Source organism: Prionailurus viverrinus, chromosome A1, assembly GCF_022837055.1.
Source record: "Prionailurus viverrinus isolate Anna chromosome A1, UM_Priviv_1.0, whole genome shotgun sequence".
In the NCBI taxonomy this organism is placed as follows: Eukaryota; Metazoa; Chordata; class Mammalia; order Carnivora; family Felidae; genus Prionailurus; species Prionailurus viverrinus.
In genome coordinates, this window is record NC_062561.1 from 64,114,771 (window position 1) to 64,132,993 (window position 18,223).

Genomic DNA, 18,223 nt, shown 5'->3' on the forward strand with positions numbered 1-18,223 from the left:
CATACTTACCAAGACTAATTCATGATGTGTTAACCATACTCAAATAAAAACATTTTAAAAAGTAAAAAAAGTAGATTTATAATATATTCTATTGTATTATAACGATGTAGAATATACTTAAATTGTATAATGACAGAGAGTGGAAGAGAATTTGTTTTTCTGTGGCTCTTATATTCTCACCGGAGGGTAAAATTTAAGGGTAAGAACCTGCTGAAATTATGTGTGACAAAAAAAGAAGTCAATTCACTGTACTGTATACATTTGGAGAACAAGAAATGAGTATAGGATTTATGCATTAACTATGGTTAACATGGAAATTGTAGCCCTAATATATTCTTCTATGGAACCGGACTTTCTCTTTATGCGTTGGGTGTGTATATCAATGCTTAAGATGTTCTGAATAGGAAGAATAATTAGAAACTTTTATTTTATTTTTTTTTTCAAAGTTTATTTATTTTTGGGACAGAGAGAGACAGAGCATGAACGGGGGAGGGGCAGAGAGAGAGGGAGACACAGAATCGGAAACAGGCTCCAGGCTCTGAGCCATCAGCCCAGAGCCCGACGTGGGGCTCGAACTCGCAGACTGCGAGATCGTGACCTGGCCGAAGTCGGACGCTTAACCGACTGCGCCACCCAGGCGCCCCAATTAGAAACTTTTTGACAAAGGATGGGGTTTTATTTACTTCAGTTTGGCAGACTTTATACATTTGACATATTTCAGGCTCCTGCTGTGAGATGTATATTGTGTAAACTATAAACATATCTTCATTTATGGAACCACAGATAGCTGTACTATGGGCAGGATATGTCTTCTAAAATAGATGATCACTTTTACAGTATGGAGAGGGAAATAGAACACTAATCAATTAATTTGCTAAATTTCCCCTGCTGCGGGTTTCACTTCAGTGTTAAATCCTTCACCACACGTACATGTCTTTCTATAAAGAGCGATGTGTGGTAAGAGATAGTTGAGCTGCCATTACTTGGATGCGTAGGAAAACCACTTTCTATAATCCATTACAAATTCAGCATGACTATCCATTACTTACTCCTAAAAGGTTCTTTTGTAAAACTTTCTAAATAATTCACTAGAACTTTAGTAAATAGTGCAGTTAGATTTCTATCAGGACATACTGAACAGGAATTCTCTCAGGCTCTTTCTTGAAAAGACAGACTGAGGATGGGAAACAGTATTTCAGAATTGAAGAATAGCTTGTAAAGAAGCTTTATACGTATATCACATAGACTTTAGTATTGCTACCTGTTAAGTTTTTGGAATTTCTGCTTAGTGTTTTTAGTGTATTATAGGCTACTATTATCATAATAGTTTTCAGAACTATAGTTTCTGTTAGTTGCAGACAACTGTATTTGATTCTGTCATGCTTAAACTAAAAAGGAGATTAGTTGGAAAAAACTTGAAGTGCTCTCAGTTTAGAAAGAAATGTTGAACTGAGCTTAAGAAAGAAAAGAACAAGGCAACAAGAATGTTTAGCTAGTTTGTGGACATTTTCTCTAGAACCTTGTCCTAAACATGACAGCAGCAATCACTTCCAGGCTCTTTGCTTTTCTGTTGAAATTTCAAATTCTGGGAGAGATAATCATATTGACTTAGTTTGAGTCAGGTATCTATTCCACTGGATCAATCAGCTGTAGCCAGTGGCCCAGATCACATTGTATACACTTCACCACTCGGGGAGTTGGATGGCTGCATGTTTTGTGCCCAGTGTGCTCTAACTATTGGCTACCCAAACCTTGTGTATTTACCATACCTTCCCCCTTGGCGACAGTTGAATACGGAACTTCTACCCTGACTCCCAGCTTACAGACTCAGAGCCTTTTGCATCAAGGAGACCAGATATTATTGGGGAAGAACTCAGTTTTACCTTCATTGGATCATACTATGAATTCTCCTGTAAGACTTACCAAATAAGACTTTGAACTAGAAGGCTGTACCTTGCAAAAAGTGGAGTGTCCAAACTTTGGGGTTACATTGGTTAATAGATCTGTGTTAAAACGAATTCCTGTGGCCCTTGAATCACTGTGCTCCAATTCAGTGATTAAGCTATGGTAAAATATTAACAGTGTTTTTATCTAAACAAAAATTACTACTATGATTATAATAAACACAATTGGATGGTGACCTCAGTTCAGCTATAGTCAATCCTAGATGTGGTCTTGAAGCAAATTCATAGAGCTCCTAATATTTTATATGACAAAATTTGTCTTTATTCTTATACAACACAGGAATCATGAAAAGCAACTGTCAGTTATCTAAAAGAGGGCAGTATTTCTCTGACTTTCCCACAGAGCACCTTCAGATCCACTACATAAATAATGCCATGATGATGAGATCTAAAGAGCAGGAAACAACACGACAGGGGGTAGAGAGAAGTCCCTGGGAAACAAAGAGGCTCCCACGTCAATGCAGTCCCTGTGGTCAAGTCATCTAGGACAGTGCTTCTCCGATTTCAGTGTGCATACAGATCACCTGAGTATATTATTAAAATACAAATTCTGATTCAGTAAATCTGAGGATCTGCATTTCTAACAAGTTCCTAAGTGATATGTTGCTAGTTCCTAAATTATACTTGAAGACATATAGCTGATCTGTTGGGATGTTTCCTCCAAAACGAATTATTCTTGCCGGGAAGTCATAGTGACAGATAAGATTTTGGATCTTGGATAGTCTGATTTTAGCCATTTACTATGTCCTTTAATAGACTGTTACATTTGAGTTGGGTACAAAGCCAAAGAAGGGTCTCTAGCTGGCCCAGGTTCTAGTACCAGTGGTTCTGCCATTCAGGCCTGTATGATGTATGAAGTTTATGGCAAGCTTTCATGGAAAAATCTAGAAGAGACACTTGGGGTATAGGATTAAGGCCAAATATCCTTTAGAAGATGTCATTTTTTTGTTTTTGGCTCCAGTGTTTATGGGAAATTAGGTGACCATTTGATCCAGTCTGCCATCATACACTAAGGTGCTACAGATAATTTAGCTGTAAAGTCAAGGCTACTCAGCAGCTTCCCATAAGAAGTAGAATTGGATTGTGTGATCAAACCCCAGAGGGCCCCCAAGGACATGAGCAGTTGAGTGTTGCTTTGTGGGAAGATCAGAGAAATACTGCTCTTCTTCAGGTAAATGACTATTCCTTTTTGTGATTCCTATGTATAAGAATGAAGACAATTTTTGCCATATAAAATACTGGAAGATCTATAAATTTGCTTCAGTTAGAAGACCACATCTAGGATTGATTGTAGCTGAATTGAAGGAACCCTCCGATTGTGTTTGTTGTAATCATAGTAATACTTTTTATTTAGATAAAAGTATGGTTAATGTTATCATAGCCTAATTACTGAATTGGAGTTCAGTGATCCAGGATCCACAGGAATTCGTTTTAACACAGATCTATTAACCAATATAACCCCAAAGTTTGGGCATTCCTCTTTTTGCAAGGTATAGCCTTCTAGTTCAAGGTCCTTTTTGGTAAGGCTTAAAGTTAAAGGAGAGTTCATAGTACAGTCTAGTGAAGGTAAAACTGAGTACTTCCTCAATAACATCTGGCTTCCTCTTGATGCAAAAGAGTCTGGGTCTGTGACCTGGGAGTTAGGCTAGAAGCTTTGTCCTCTAGGCTCATCATTCAAGTAAGCCCTTTGTAAGTTAACACTGAAATTGTTGTGTTTTACAATAATTAATTAAGACCCTAGGGGATGTTAAATGATTTTATTTCGGAAGATCTCTTGATGAATTAATTGTATTCGGGAATCTTTGTATGTCAAACTATTCGGTGTACCCTCGGGAATCTTTGCGTGTCAAACTATTCAGTGTACCCTCACGACTACTCCAGCCCTATTGCTTGTTATGATGCGCATGCCCACTTGGCTTCTGGTAATTAAATGCCTCCTCCTGAGCTTGGGCATCCTGGGCTCCTGTGTGATTTCAAGCAGGTTTGGCGTTCACATTAAACTTACCCAGTAACATTTCTGCCCTAGAAGTAATAGTTGGTCAGTCACTATTGAAAATTTGGATTGTCTTAACTTGTCTTAACACTATCCCTTTTAACGAGGGAGTGGAGAACATTGTAGATTGATATTCAATTATATATGTCATACCTTCCCTGAATTTATTGTTCATCATTAATATTATTTTCATATGTATTTTTAGAGACAGCATTGTCAAATTAAAGCTAAGTTTTAGTTTAAAAAGTGGCAGTTCATTTGCTTTTGTAGTACATTTTGTAGAATGCATTTTTTTGTTAAATGAGCTCTCTTCTCTATAATGTTTTGACATTCTTTTTTTTTTTTTTTTTTTTTTTTTTTTTTGGTATTCACCCAATGATATCTCATTTGCTTCTTAGGTTAATTGCTGATGTATTGAAGAGAGCACTGTGACATATTGGGAAGTGATGTGATAGAAGGGAACACACAGCATTAGAAACAAAGCAGCAGGTCCTGACTCTGTCTCTCACCAGCTCAGTGAGCTTGGAAGGGGTCTCAACTTCTTTGGACCTTAATTTCTTGACACACACACACACACACACACACACACACACACACATGCACACGCACAAGGAGAAGAAAATATTTTCTCTATCTGATAGGATTTTTTGCTTTACTTAGGATAATTTAAATCTTACATATGTCAGGAAGTCTTTATAAGCCCACTCTGCAAGCCAAGCTCTGTTCTAGTCGCTCAAAATCCACAAGAAGCAATTAATAATAGCTGTATGTTAGGGCTCTAAATTCTGAGAAAACTTAATAACATTTGGCAAAAATCAAAGAAACAAAATTATTATTGAACACAGTTACAATAATACCTGGTTGTGTGCGTATACGTGTTCATGTAGGCATGTACATTCCTGTTTTGAGAGAGGTTGGAGAAGGTGTAGCAAAGAAGAGGCATATTTTTCTGCTTGTTTTTGCATATTTTATCGGGAAATTAATGATTTTTCATTTAAAATAGTGGAGCTATCTCTCAGGATAGAGAAGAAGTCCAAAAATGGAAAACAGGGTGCTTTAATTGAGAGACCATTGATTAAATAAACAGGTACTGAAGGCTTGCTGTATTCCTTGATATTTTATAGGTACAGTGACAGTATTTGTACTTTTCCGGCCTCTCAAGTGTAATACTTCCTAGAACAAACAAGGACAATTAAGGGTAATTTGTATGATCTGATGATAAAAGTAGAATTTCTGATTTTTTAAGGCAGAATTAAGTAATATTCTAGTTGTAAAAGGAAATCTCCTTTTTCACCCTCAACTCTCTGCCCACTACAAACCATGCCAACTCAGTGGGAAAATTAATCCCTTAAAAAATGCTTCTCTAAAGTCAGTGAACACTACTGCATTCTATGCTTGCTACTCAAAGTATGGTTTACAGACCAGCAATGTGGGCATCTCCTGAGAGCTTCTAAGAAAAGCAGACTCTCAGGCCCTACTCCAGGACTACTGAATCATTATCCTCATTTTAGCAAGATGACCTGATGCTTATGAACATTAAAGTTTGAGAAGCATCGCTCTGGATCACATAATACAATCTGGGGTTCAGATTTGAAAATTTTCCAAGTAATTTGGCATGTTTGTTCCTCTACCTGTGCTAACTACCCCACCCCCCTCCATCTCTTATATGTTGCTTTTTCAACCTTTCCCATCTCAAAACAGAAAAGATTAAAAACAAGTAAACTAGTAACTGTAATACCAACATACTGTGGTCTTTCTTTTTTTCTTCTTCCAACTAAGATCCTAAAATGTTCAGTTTCCTATCTGTCTATAGTTACCTCGGTAACTAAGATTCTAATGTTAGTAATTTCTCTTTTCTCTTTCTTATTAGACTAACCACTGGACTCATTCCAATTCCCACCCCTACTCTGCTCCTTCATGATTAATTGGTCTTTACCAATGAATCACTTTCTTTAACAGAACCCTGCAATTTACAATTTCCCTCTCTATTCAAGCCAAACTGCTTCTCAAATAGACACCGACCTCCTTTTCCCCCTCACTGAACCTTTTAAATATATTTGAATAAAACTTAATGTAGCAAAATAGTTTTAGTTATGTTAAACCCATTGGGTTCTTTTAAAGGTCTTTTCAGAAACCCTCAAATAATGCTAAATAGTCAGCTTCACGGTTGGTTATTTGTTAGACTAACTTTGATACCAGCTTGCCAGGGCTAGGGAGGGGAAAAAGCTAAGAAATAATTAGAAAATTTCTAAGACTAGCTATCTCCTACTCTTGGTGTCTTTGGAGCCAACACAAAACAAAGCCAGATGAACTCTGCTCAGTTAAGGCTATTTTTTGAAAAGTGAAAACAAACAAACCCTGCTCCCCCAATATGGTGTCTTTAAGGTAAACCTTAACAGGAAGGATAAGAATGCCTACCATTTAGTTATGAATATGAGAAAGAGGGTGAGCAAACTGGAATGTGATATCAAGTTCTGGACCCAGAGGCTTTATAGTGGATGGGTAAAACAAAGGTTATTCTGTTGACTGTAGTGAACAGAGAAGCAATAGAGGGTTGGGTTGGGTTGAAGAATGGTTCATGGGTTCTCTTAACATGCTGCATGGAGTGATTCTCTGTGTTAAGGTTGTATTCCTACAGAACAAAATCTGTGACTGATTTGGGGGCTGAAGAATTGAAAATTGTGTAAGGTGTGTCTGAAAAATAAAAATAAATCAATTGAACTTTGATTCAGGCTTGCTATCTTTATAGCACTGTTTCAGGGAATATGTTTTCGAAGAGGTTTAACCTTTAACCATGTCATTGGTAAATCTTACCTCTATTTCTCCTTTGTACATCAGACAATATCCATCAGATAAAGCTCGTCTTTTGTATCCCTTCAGGGGTCTATTTCTTATCCTTAATTTTTTCCTCATTGCAAGAACCCAGTATGTTAATATTTTCCAATCAAATAATGTCATCAGAAAGTATTTGCCAAGCAACTGCCTTGAGTAACATTTTAACATGGGGCATTTGAAGAGATTTCTCTGGTGATATTTACACTATAGCTAAGGAGATAGTTCTATAGAATAATGTACAAGATAGTGTGTTCAGAGGAATTGCATTATATACATATTTAATTCCACTATAAGTTTTGAGTAGAAGGAGAGAGATTGAGAAAGAAATACATGTAACAAATTAAATTATTCCATTCATAGAAAGAGTATGACCCAGTGAATATATAAGGTGGGATAAATGGACCTGGTATTCTAAGTTTCCATATTCCTATTATGGTATCTCTGGTCTTGATGGTTTTCTTGGTATGAAGCATCTCCTTGATTTGAGTTTGATGTAGAACTGAGATTTTTCTTTTATGACTGACTTAAGATGTTTACTTTTTTAAATGTTTGTTTATTTTTGAGAGAGAAACACAGAGTGTGAGTGGGGGAGGGGCAGAGAGAGGGGGAGACCCAGAATCCAAAGCAGGCTCAAGGCTCCCAGCTGTCAGCACAGAGACAGATGCGGGGCTTGAACCCACGAACCATGAGATCAAGAGATCACGACCTGAGCCAAAGTCGGATGCTTAACTGACTGAGCCACTTAACTGATTGATTTAAGATGTTTTAAAGGATTGTTAAGACAATACTGTACTTGATTTTCATGATTTTCACTTTATACCCAAACAATATTATAAGGTACTCTTTTCTAATGCCAAAATGTGTCATTTGCTAGAGGAGAATAGAAGAATGAAATATTTTCTCAGGGAAGTTGGAGCAATTTGAGTTGGGTCTTAAAGGAAAGATAGACATAAATGGTACAAGATAAAGTCTGAGCCTGTTGATGAGTAGTGTGCATGAATAAGTGAGTTAATACAAGTGGCTAAGTTAGACTCAACCAAATTCTTTTTTTAAGTTTCTTTATTTATTTTGAGGCAGAGAGAGAAAGAGACAGAGAGACAGAGAGAGGGAGTAAGCAGGGGAAGGGCAGAGAGAGGTCTCAAATAGGTTTTGCACTGTCAGTGCAGAGCCTGATGTGTGGCTCTAACCCACGAACCATGAGATCATGACCTGAGTCGAAATCAAGAGTCAGATGCTTAACCCACTGAGCTACCCACACATCCCTAGACTCAACTAAGTTCTTTCTGCTTTTAAAAGTTGTTTCAATTTAAATAAAGAATGCTCACAAAAAACATTGAAATAATTTTCCATGCTACTTCAACTTTTTTGTTTATTCCAAATGAGTACATTTTAAAGTTATTGTAGTTGCCATCATATATGGCATCCTATAGTCTGGGAAGCTAAGCCCCCCAACCTTTACTTTTTAAATAAGTGTTTGCGTTAGGAACATTTTAGCAAAATCTAATTGTTCTGGATCAACAGAAATGTGGTTACGGATACAAAAATACTTGCTATTACTGTTAACCAATTTAATTATCTCTGAGTACAGACATAGGAAAATTAAGAGCAGGGATGGGAAGGAGATTTGCCTTCCATTGTACATTCTTAAGTATTTCTGGAAGTTTGTACCACATGCACATGTAAATTATTTAAAAAGGGGGTTGTCACCGGGGTGCCTGGATGGCTTGGTCAGTTAAGCGTCTGACTTCGGCTCAGATCATGATCTCATGGCCCCGCATTGAGCTCTGTGCTGACAGCTTGGTACCTGGAGCCTGCTTCAGTTTCTGTGTCTCCCTCCCTCTCTTCCCCTCCCTGGCTAGTGCTCTGTCTGTGTATCTCAAAAATGAATAGAAATGTTTAAGTATTTTTTAAAAAATAAAGGGGATTGTCACCGAAGTTGGTTATAATATTATTTATATACCCATGTGCTTTGTATGTTTAGTTAAATGCCAAATGAATAAGATCGACTGCTTCTTTGGTAAAGAGTTGTTATTATTGTGGTGGTAAAGGATGGCACATGTACATCATTTCTGCACAGTTTGAAGAGTTGGCGGAGAGGCACATCGGAGTAAGGAGTTGAGAGGACGCTATGTTGCGATGATGGATGGAAAGAGAGTAAGATGTGTGAATTGGAGAGATATGTGCCAGGATGAGTCACTGGGTACTTTGCCTCGTAGTGGAGAGAAGAAGCTTCAAGCTTTCAGGCCTGGTCACTGGGAAACGGAGAGTGCCACTGAGAAATAGGACATTTCAGATTTAGTTCCCTGGGAAAGGTCCCGATTTGGGGTTTTAAATAAAATAGGCAGCTGGTGAACTAGGACTTTTAGGTAGCACTCCTTCAGGGTTTTATTTGTTGTTTTTTATTCAATTTCCATCCTTACCAGGACTTTTTAGCTCTTAGATTCATTTATGTAACCTAGGTAGGTACTAGTTAAGCAGTAGGGGAAACTGGTTATGAATAAATATTTGTTGACTGTTGGTATTGTTACTCAACTTGTATTTGAATCAGGTCTTCACTTTTTTAGCACAATAGGAGGAAATATATATGTTTGAAGAAAAGATAGATATGTATTAAATGTATGTAACTTATTTTACAGTGTACCTAGGGCCAGTCCAGAGAGAAATCACTAAATGTGCAATCTGTTTTACTCAAGAAAAACAGTCGGAACTTTCTTCTTTGCCTCGTGTCTAGCTGCCCTGAACTTGCCACTTTTCCCAAAACAAGCCGTGTCCCTTCATTACTCCCTCCTTTGCACCTCGTGTCTGGAATAATATTTCACTGCTCACTTTAACTTTTTGCCATTTCAAACTTATATTCTTCTTTCACAATTCAGTTCAAATGTCCCTGTGAGACTTATCCACATTGTATTTGTTTCAGTGTATTTTATTTCTGTAACAAGTGACCACAAACCCAGTGACTTAAAATGACAAAAATTGATTTTCTCATCACTTTGGAGGCCAGGGGTCCAAACTCAAAGTGCCATGGGGCCGTGCTCCCTGCAGTGGCTCCAGAGAGAGTCTGTTCCTTGCCTCTTCCAGCTCCTGGTAGCTCCAGCTATTTCTCGGCTTGTGACTGACCAACTCCAATCTCTGCCTTCATCTTCACATCTCCTCTATGTTGGTGTCTTCACTTATTCTGTCTCCTATATGTCATTATGTTTAGGGCCCATCAAAGTATTTTAAGATGTTCTCATCTCAAGATTCTTAATTTCATCTTCAAAGATCCCTTTTTTCAAATAAGTTCATGGTCAAAGGTTCTAGGGGGACATATTGTTTGCGGGACCACTGTTCAACCCACTGCACTCATCATTTGATGTCTGTTGAGCAGCTAACAGTTCCTCTTGTATCATTTCATGGGGCTTCATTCATATCTCTATTTTAGCACTCTGTATATTACATTTATGTATTTACTTCTTCCTTGCTAGGTTAGAAAGCTCCTTGATGGATGGTTTTTGACTTCTTTTTTCTCATTCCTTGAAAAAGGAAACCTCTGGCACATTGTCATTCTCTCCAAACACTATTGGTGATCATAATTTTTGGTGATTTAAATAACAGCAAAGAGGATCCTTGTAATACTCTGACATTTTGGCTACTTAATGTCCTTTCTTCCAATGATCTCATCCTCTGTGTTCTCTTAAGCATTCACTCCAGGGACATAACCTGGTTCTTATCATTCAAAATAACTAACTCCTCCAAAATGTCAGTTCGATGCAGAGTACTGTCTTGTGATCACCACCTACTGTTTTTCCCAGATGCTTCTTTCTTTTTTTCTTAAATTTTTTTTTAATTTGAAATTTATTGTCAAATTGGTTTCCATACAACACCCAGTGCTCATCCCAACAGGTGCCCTCCTCAATACCAATCACCCACCCTCCTCTCACTCCCACCCCCCCATCAACCCTCAGATTGTTCTCAGTTTTTAAGAGTCTCTTATGGTTTGGCTCCCTCCCTCTCTAACTTTTTATTCCCCCCAGATGCTTTTCTTGAGAACTACTTCTTAATGATTCCTTGACCTCATTGACCTCACCCCCTTTCCACTCTTGTTCTCAGCCCTCATATACTCATGTTTCTCCCTGTCTAAGCGGATTTACTGGCAATCATCATAATTATTCTCTGGCATCCTCCTTTGCTTTGTCATTCTCCCTTTCTTTTTTGCCCCATTTTTGTCTTCTATCAATATAGAAGTTCTGTCAATATACTAATAAGCTCTTATTTCTCCCTTCAGTACAAACTATCTTTTGAGGAGATTTTCTTCCCCTTCTGTGCTCCACTCCCCCCCCCCCCCCCGCCCATGTAACAGAATGTTTTTAAAAGAGTTGTCTACATTTGCTGTCTACAATTTCTCTCATCCCATTCTTTTTTGAATCCATTGTGACAGACTTTCACCTATGCCACTTCAAAGAAACACTTCTGTCAACATCCCCATTGGTCTCCACACTGTGAAATCCATTGTTAAATCCAGGTTTCTGTCTTCATCTTAATTGACTTGTCAGCAGCACATGGCAGTGTGACCGCTCCCTTGTCTTTTATTTATTTATTTATTTATTTATTTATTTATTTATTTATTTATTTATTTATTTTTGCTTGCTTTCCAGAATCTCATTTTCTTGGTTTTTCTCCTTTCTTGCTGACTGAATGCCTTTCCTTAGTCTCTTTCACTGATTTTTAAATCTCCTCCAGTGTTATCTTGTAATTGCACCAATGTTCCATTCTTAATTCTCTTGTTTTCATCTGTACTCACTTTTTAAAAATGATCTCACCAAATTTTATGGCTTTAAATATCAAAATTGCTATTTTCATCCTGGACCCCTGTGCTGAACTGTTGACTAATACATCCAATTGAATATTTGACATCTCCACTTGAATTTCTAATGGATTTCTCACACTCCAAACTGAGCTCCTAATCTTAATCCCCAAAACTTGCTTAACTGAAAACCTGCCCTTTCTTAATTAATAGATGTTCTGTTCTGGGGTCATCCTTGATTCTGGTCTTTCTCTCATTCCTCCATCCAATCTAAACTTATATTATTGGCTCTAGTCCAAAAAGATTCATAATTTGACTATATCTTTCCCTTTCCTTGGCTACCAGACTGGTCCAAGCCACTGTTATTTTTTAATCTAGATTTTTACACTGTGCTAACTGCTCTTCCTGTTTCTGTCCTTGATTCCTACCTTCTGTTCTTGATATACCAGCTGGAGTAGGGATGGAGTAGGAATGGAGGAGCCTCTTAGCCTGTAATGCTCAAATGCTCACATGGCTTCACTGACTTCCATTTCATTCAGGGTAATGGAGCCCTGTTACAAGGCTCCACTCTAATGTCACCTGCAGCCTCTCTCCCATGTTCTCACCGTTCCAGCAACAGTGGTCTCCTTGCTTTTCCATTAGCAGTTAGCTGCTTCAGGGCTTTGCCATTTGCTCCTTCTGCCTGGAATACTTTCCCCAGATGAGATTGTAAAATTTGGCATTTGCTTGTTGTGTCTTCTCTGACTACTCTATTTAAAAATCACGTCCCCAATACTCCCTTCCAAAATAGAGAAACAAGGAGACACTGGTAAGGAATGAATCTTGTGATCTTTTGTAGCTAAATCTAAGTAAAAAACAAAACAAAACAAAACAATAATATGGTTGGGAAGTGCAGTGTGAAGAAAAAATTCTTAAAGCAACATTACATTCTGCAAAGAAATAAAAACACTTGAAACTAAAATTACAAACTGTATCAGCATATGTGTTCTAGGGATAATTGGTAAATACTTGGCATGGTCTTGATGTGAAGTTGGGTCTTCTGACTCTAAATGTCCTTAACAACCAATTTTCCCTCTTCCCTTACTCTCTCTTTTCTCACATACTTACTGCTATTTTGCTTATTTTTTCCATATATATATATATACACACACGTATATATACATATATGTTAATAAATATAATTCTTTCTGTCCTCTAATGGCCCTTTGTGGAACAAACTTGTTATAACTACTTGAAGTATGGCCATTTGTAATTATACTTTATAGTTTTATACATAGATCTAGCTTTGAGTCATTTTAATCATCTATCTGTCCAAACAAACTATTTAACATCTTTCTGTATGTTATTATGTGTCAAATATTTTACTGAAGTCAGCTATAGTTTATGCTTCTGATTTTTTTTTCAACCAGTGAATTCTCTACCATAAAGAAAAAAATGTCATCAGATTAGTCTGGCCTGGCAACTGTGTGAGTTTCTGTAATGTTCTATGCCTACTGGCTCATTATTTCTTTGCTTGTTCAAATTTCTTTAGGAGGGATGATACAGTATTTTTTAGCTGTTTTAAATATCCTTTTCTCCCATTCATGCTCTAAATTCATATATTTATTGCATTCAGCTTGATTTTTGTAATTGCAGAATATACTCCTTTTCCTAACCATGTATAAATTAATCTGCACAAATTAGTCCATGCAAATCAATGGCCATTCTTGATTAAGTCACATATACTGAGGCACAGTGTTAAGAGTTGAAGGTAACAAACTGGAGCTGTTGCTCTGTGAGGAAAGCAGGGCAACAGTTTTGGGATCATATTTGATGGCCTCAGTGTCAGCATTCATAAAGAGATGAATTTCATCTGTTTAAAGTAAAAATGGGAATACATTATTTCTGCTATTTCCCCCAATTTTCATTTTAATATGAAGGTTTATCCCCCTGCCTGATATTCTCCAATGATTTCTAATTGCACATAAACTAATATTCAAACTCCTCACTCTGCCTCTAGGCTCTTTTTCATCTCTAGGCTATTTCCTCTGCTTGATACACATTCACTCTAGCTGCCCCTCCCCTCCCTGCTTCACTTCTATCTTGGCTACTTCCTTTCATTGTTGAGGTCTTGGCTTTCATAGATTCCCACTGAAAGCCCTCCTTTTTTGTTTATGTTTATCACATTAAAAAATATTGTTTTTTCTACTGTTCTACCTTTTTTTCCTGTTGCCCCCAGGATTGTAAATTGCATGTCTTGTTGACTAACTTACTGACTGAACAAATAAAGAAAAAAGAGCAACCTACCTGCAGGCAGAGGGAAGTGGATGCATGGAGGTTAAGGGGTGTTTTGAGCCATGGTTTGATGGTTTGTCTAGAAGCAGAAGTGGGGACTCCACCATGACTCCAGTGTGAACTGAGGGTAGGGCAGCCTAGTGCATGGGGAGATGAAGGGGCAGAAATGTAGGTTGAGGAATCTGGAGGAACATGTTTTTCCACATAATAGCAAAAGAATCATATTTGTGTTTAACAAGATAACTCCTAGAAGGGTGGGAGGATGTGTGACTGGTGAACAGTGTAGTAGTAGGGGAGCCAAGTAAGAAGCTCCTTCAGTAACTCAGGCAATTGATGTTAATGGGAGGAACTCAGGGTGTTTTAGAGGAAATGAAGAGAAATGGGACCAAAGATGATTTCTGAGATGTAGAATTGGTGGACATGTTAATCTATGGACTACAAGGTGGGTGGTGAGAAAGACAAACGTGGCTCTGGGGTTCTACCTCAGGTAACTGGATGCTTGTTATTATCCAAGGATGAGAAGAGAGGGTTGGCTATGATGAGTTCCAGTTGTATCTGGTCAGATTTGATGGATAAGTGTATTATTGCAAGGAGAGATGTTCAATTGATAATATATGTTTGGGTCTTTGGAGACAAAAAACGGAGTCCTGAGCAAGGAAGTGAACACTTGTAATGAGAGGGAAAGAATGTGAAAGGAGGAGAAAGTCAAGGATGAAACTTAGGTAAGAAAAAGAAAAACACCATGGTTTTTCCTAACTCTCTCTCTCAATACTCTTCTTAGCCTCTTTTGCTGTAATTTCCTCATCCACTGTGTTTTGAAGATTCAGCTATCCTTACCATTTTAGATTCCACGATTCGAGGATTGCCTCATCACTTCTTTTTGCATATGGCTCATGTTTGTTTTAATTTTTTTTAATAACTCCTTCCTCATTTCTACTGAACCCTGTAAATTGCAATGGCATGGACATGAGCTTGCTTTCCATTTAGCCCTTTTTGTTTGGTTACCTCTTTCTGCTGTCAGGCTTGTCTTTGTGTCTCTGTGTCAGGCTTAACGTTGTCAGTTACTCTTTCCCCACCTCTCAGAGGCATCTCTGTTATGGGCAGGCATTCCTGACAGTCTAATCTCAGCTCTTTAGACTGGTCCTCGCTAGTACCATAATCTAAAAGAGACACACTGGGTCACTTTCCATTGCAGTAGGCTGCATTCATTTTCTCTGTAAAAATTACCCTGTCCAACAACCCATGTTGTTTGTATTCATTGTCTGTCTCTATCTGTGGGAAGTGAGCTCTGTGACAGCAGTCAGTTACTCGTATTGTATTATGAGCTCCTTTTTGTGTTTCACTTGTGCCTTAATGTTTTCTCTTAGGAAACTTTCCCCTTAGATATCCTCTTGGATCATGCCCTCATTTCAATTATTATTGTTGTTGTGGTTGTTGTTGTTGTTATTATTATTATTATTAAACTTCTTCAGTTATTTGCTCATGTGCCAGCTTACCAGATAAGTGTTTTCTATTCTATATCAAATAGACCGCACTGCCAATCTGATCACCATTTATAATCCTTTTTTACTTAACAGCATTGACCTAATTTTTAATGTGTTTATTTTCTCTCTCTCTCTCGACATCAGAATGCAAATCCCTAAAGATGGACACATTATTTTATTTGATACTGTGTCCTTAGAAATTAGAATAGTTCCTGACACATAGAATTTACTCAATATTTGATGACTAAATGACAGAATGTACAGAAATAGAGATGTCTCTTATGCCAGGCAGTAGAATAAGACCATTGGTCAGCCAATCTGGCCATCTGATTCTTCCTGATATCAAATCCTTATTTTTACTTGTGATCTATTTTTGATAACATTGGACACACACGAGATGGGTACTGGGGAGGATTCCCACCAAGGAACAATACCTAAGAATATATAGAAACAGACCTAAGAATATGTAGTATAATAATTGGATGACTATTCTTGTCACTGAGATATTTGAATGCAATTGACTTGAACCCAGTTTTACCATTCATGGAAGTTCACAGGCCCTCCCCAAATTTCTCTAAACACATAGGCTGGTGGGGGCCTTATGTTCCCATGTCCTCTTCTACCTTCTGGACCTTTAACCCCCTGTGTTCTAGCTCTGGACTATAGCACATTAATCCAGATATGAAACTCATATCTGTTCAAGTTTCACAAAATAAAAATGAAAATAAACTAGCCCTATTCTAAGTCAGTTACCATTCTTCCTTTCTGTTTCCCTCTCCCAACATTTGGTTAACCATTATTTTATTAAAAAATTTTTTTTGAATGTTTATTTATTTTTGAGAGAGAGAGAGAGGCAGACTGCAATCAGGGGGAGGGGCAAAGAGAGAGAGACACACACACACACACAGAATCGGCAGCAGGCTCCAGGCTCTGAGCTGTCAGCACAGAGCCTTATGCAGAGCTCAAACTCATGAGCTGTGAGATCATGACCTGAGCTGAAGTCAGACACTTAACCTATGGAGCCACCCAGGTGCCCCTGGTTAACCATTCTTATCTGCTGTTGTTTCTTATTCTTTGTCCCTTGCTCTTTTTTGTTTCCCTCACTGTCATTTTAGTGAGACATTGGGAGGGGAAATCCATAAATGTATGCATTTAGGATGCCATTTTATTTATTTATTTGTTTGTTCATTTATTTATTTTTAATATAATTTATTGTTAAGTTGGCTAACATACAGTGTATACAATTTGCTTTTGGCTTCGGGGGTAGATATCCATGATTCATTGCTTACATACAACACCAAGTGCTTATCCCAACAAGTGCCCTCCTCAATGCCTATCACCCATTTTCCCCTCTTCCCTGCACCCCCATCAACCCTCAGTTTGTTTTTTGTATTTAAGCGTCTCTTATGGTTTGCCTCCCTCTCTATAGGATGCCATTATAGTTGGAAACTTCTTTCACCTTTAAGTCATTTTTAAAAGAGATAGTTATTTTTCAGATACTCTTATCTTCTCAAATACGGTCTTTTAATTAACTCAGATAATACAAGGTTTCAAGCAGTGTAAAAGTGCTAATATTTTATTTAGCTTTCTCTTTGTAGAATAGGATTTATTATGAAAGAAGGAAGAATGCTAACATTTTTGTTACTATTATGTGATATGGGCTTTGCATAGTTTCCCTCATTTAACAGTTCAAAGCGACTCTATTAGGCATATGTCCTATTACTCTTATTTTATAGAACAGAAAATCAGGACCAGAGAAGCGAATTTCTTTGCCTGAGATTGGAGTAAATAAGTAAATAAGTAGCATATTTAAGCCAAGATCTTCTGATTCCCAAGTCCACACTCCTTCACTACATTCCATTTTTTCTTAGAAATAAACTTGTTAACTCTTTAAAAGTGAGTATTTTATCAATTTAAATAGAGACTCATAAAAGTAATTCTAAGCAAAAAAGATGTATTTAAGAATGAAAAGAAAATGAAAAATTGTTATCCTTTGTGTTTTACCCTCTTTATTTAATGTGTAAGACCATTAATCTTACTCTCTTGTTTCTATGGGCTTTAGTAATGAGTTTCTCTGTTCTATTGCAGTGTAGTCTGGTTTCCCAATATTTTATTTTGATTGTCTCTTGCTCATCCTATTAACAGAATACTGCAAGATATCACAAAATTGCATAAAATTCTGGAAGCATGAAAGAGCTATGTGCCAATAAGCTCTTTGAGTTTATGGATAATATAGAAGCAAAGTAGTTAACAAAGAATAAGTCAAATTTACTTCCATATGACGAAGTGGAAAACACTCTGAAACCAGAGTGCTTGAGAAAGGCAAAAGATTTAAATTGAGTGATAGAAAAAATGACTTTGAATAAAATATTTTAAAGCATATTTAAAGTAAAAGCACATTAATGTCAATATAAATTTAAAAATATAATAGATCATCCCTTGGTGACTTTTGTTAATAACTTAGATTATGAAACATGATGTTCTGAGTTTTTCCTGCTTATTAAAATGGCTGATATTTGCTTACTGTAGCTGTTATTCAAGTAAGAGTTTAAAGACTATTATATAAGCAAAACTTTCCCACTATAAGAAAAAAATGAGCAGAAGAAATGACAAGACCCTTGTTTCTTAATTCCCACTTCCTACCCCCAAGTTACACGGAGTATTTTGCTCTGTACATTACATATATATAGAATATAGAATATAGCAATATATATGTATGTATATGCAGAATATAGAATATAGCAACTGTGTGTATACTCGCTTTTCATATACATGTATGCTTGTTGAAAGGCACCCATATGTCAAAATGAAATTTTACTGTATATCATTTTCTGAAACTTTTCTCTTGTAGCATATGAAAAAATGTTTAAATCAAGATGAATATTGAAAA

At 37.1% G+C, this 18,223-nt stretch overlaps 1 protein-coding gene across 1 annotated transcript in view; it reads left to right on the plus strand.

Moving 5' to 3' along the window:
* Window positions 1–18,223, plus strand: part of GPC5 (glypican 5) — a 683,554-nt gene that overhangs the window by 70,261 nt on the left and 595,070 nt on the right. The window lies entirely within an intron of this gene.